General features: G+C 39.3%; 1 pseudogene; it reads right to left on the bottom strand.

The window, feature by feature from the left end:
* Positions 1–2,692: 2,692 nt before the first annotated feature.
* LOC131993025 (U2 spliceosomal RNA) lies at positions 2,693–2,808 on the bottom strand (annotated as a pseudogene).
* Positions 2,809–3,172: the final 364 nt, after the last annotated feature.

Genomic DNA, 3,172 nt, shown 5'->3' on the forward strand with positions numbered 1-3,172 from the left:
ATTGACGCTGGGCAGAATGTGGAGCAAAACTGCGGTGGAGCCGTTCTGCGGCTGTAACGCGCCCGGTGGAAATCCCCAGTAAGGCACTTCCTGGTTTGCCTCCCTGCTCAGACATGGAGGTTGCCGCCTGGTGACAGCTAAAACAGGATACCGTAGACCTGCTGTATGCACAAAAATAAAACCGTAATGAGCAGCATATTAGTATTATATCATATCAGTATTGCTGAGGTAAGCAACTTAAATATTTGGCGTCACAGGTAATTGCTCATTATTTAATGGATTTCTTCCTAAGTAAAATTTGGTATTTTTTTGGTTTCTGTAATACTTGAAGAAAATCTTTACATTAATGATGCATTGTGGCCATTAAGTGAACTGCAGGTAGCATCCTGTTAATATCCCTTTAGCCATGACATACACAAGACTGTTACCATCATGATGTTTATGTATCATTGTGTTAATTTGTCATACTAACTAAATATCTAGCTTGCCGTTTGCAAATTACTTTATCAGCTAACGTTTTGAAGCCACCAAGGGCGGATCCCTGCCATGTAGCTAAGTTACAGCTAGTTGGCTAACCTTAGATTAGCTTACAGGTAGCTTGTTGGCTTCTTCGCTCATGGCAAGTAGAAAGAAATTGTTATACTTCCTTCCTTTGCCTGTTAACATAATTTATTGTTGGTTAAAACAAACATTGACATGTTGACCAAACAAAGTGATTAATAATAATTGCTTCCTTTAAAAAGGCTAGTGTTTATTTTTTTAAAGCTGCATTAATCATTATTTTTTATTAACAATGCATTGAATAAGACGTATATTGTGTTAGGGCTAACTCGTACTGACAAAGTGACCTTTTAGAGTTTATTTTTAGCTCTCCAGAGTATTTAAGTGTCTTTCAGCTCATTGTTTTGGTTTTATGCCCCACAGCCCTTCTGTTTTGATTCAGTGGCACAGCTCTAACCTTACTGCCAAACCCAGCACCTGACGGACAAAGGTTTGCAGCTGACTGGCAAACAAAGTGAAACATGAAGCTGCTAATAAGCCAGATCTTTCCCTCAGGAGTTTGTGGAGAACATAATGGAGCTAAAACAAGAGTAGATGTTGGATTTTCATAACAAACACATGCTTCATATTAATCCTAATGTTACTCCACATCTGCTGGATGTGTATAGTCAATTGTTTTCCAATGTGTTTGCCCTATCAGCTGTAAAGATGAAGATGAATAATAAGTCACTTTTGCGTGAGCTTGTTTGTTAGTGCAGGTTTAAGTGTGTCCCACATTGCAATACATGAAAAGCTTGAGCAGCTGCAAAACATAAAAAACAAATTAATGGCTGGGATAGCTCAAGAAACACCTCTGAAATCAAATAAAAAAAACTATTATATCAGTGGAAAAACATTTAGTTTTCTCTTTGTGAAGTTTAATTGTTGACAGCTTTGTTAGGTGGCAGTTTGATTCGAAACTGGCATTGACATTGTGTCATTTCCTGTTAGTGCCACACAGTAAAAGTGGTAGATTCTTTTGTATTCTAAGCACAAAAGCAGTGGTGCAAACTCGAAACAAGTAAAGTGTGGAATTGGGAACCAAAAAGGCCGTTCAGGCTGGACAGTTTGACCTGTCAGCCACAGGTGCAACTAATATCATTAGCAACAGCTGTGGGCCATTTGGGTGTCCCAGTTCCAGGGCTCTGGTACTGGGTTTGATGACTCACGGGGGAACAAGGGAATCATTAATGTCATTAGTTCCACCTGTGCTTCTAACACCACAAGTCAAACTATATGCCATGAAAAATAAAAACCCTCTTGAGTGTTGAATCTCTTAATAACCCATCTTTTAATTTCAGAGGATGATTTCATTCTGTATCACTTTCGGCCCACACTGTAGCTGTGTCCCAATGTCAAGGAAGGATGCTCAAACGGCTGGATTTGAAGGATACTACCTCATCGACATCCGCCGAAGGACTGTCCCAACGTCCAGGATCCTCCGGAGGACAGAGTCCTTCTTCTGGCCAAATTCCAAGGATGCATGTGTGTATCCTCCATGCGCTCCGACTACCCATAAAGCATTGCGCAACCTGGTCTACCGGGAGATTTAAAAATGGCGAGCGTAGAAACAGCGACGCCGGCGGCGCAATATGCATTTAAATATATAAATATTTTCAGTTTACACTGAATGTTATCACATAACTCGTGTGTTCAAAGTCAAGCAAAAACATATACATAAACAAATACCAGAATATTTAGCTAAAGATAATAAACGTCATCTTGATATATTGCCGGTTAAGTTAATTAATGCTGTCTCAGTCGCTAAAGTTATTGTTAATTAATTTATATGCCTCAGATGATGATTTACTATGTGCAAAGTATATTTAGCTATGCCATTCAGAAAGTTATACATTTCTTTATTGTGTTTACAGGGACCGAAAGTCCACTATTATCCGCTATTGTTATTTATAAATAACTGTTATTGTACTGTACTGTAAAATAAAAAATCACAGAACATATTTCCATGATGAATTATGCGCCGCTGCTTTTATGAAACTAAGTAGCGGCCAAATTCAGCCAGGATCAGTGAAATATTCAGGCTTAATCCACTTTGTGGCTTTTACTTGCTAAATCGTGGAGATTCAACCTTAAAGCAGCTTCTTCCATTTTCACAAATATGTGGCAGAGTGCTGATGCCAAAGACACATCCATGTTGTGAACTGATTTTGAAATTGCTGTGCTGAATTTATTTATTCATTTATTTTTTTTAAACTGATAAGAACAGATACTACACTTGATCTTAGCCAAAAGGCCGAGAGCGGCGCTGAATTTAAGCAGGACGTCCAATTACGCAATGACGCACAGCCATTTGTGCGTTACACCAGTGAAAGGAAGGACTCTTGCCTCCCCTCCAGAGGACCCGACTCCGAAGGAAGGATCCTACCAAGGAAGGATACTTGACTTTGGGATACAGCCTATTTACACTGCATCGGCACATGACTCTTTTCTGTTACAGCCCAATGTGATTAAAACAGCTGAGTTGATCAATTTAGCAGCTAATCGCTGACTTTAATCAGATTACTTTATGAAGCTTAGGTCCCTCGCCCACCCACGCACAGCAATCTGTATCTGAAACTCTCTTTTTCTATAAAAAGATCTTGTGAGGAGACAAAACTTCCAAGCAAATGAT

Source organism: Centropristis striata, chromosome 19 (assembly GCF_030273125.1).
Source record: "Centropristis striata isolate RG_2023a ecotype Rhode Island chromosome 19, C.striata_1.0, whole genome shotgun sequence".
Classification (NCBI taxonomy): domain Eukaryota; kingdom Metazoa; phylum Chordata; class Actinopteri; order Perciformes; family Serranidae; genus Centropristis; species Centropristis striata.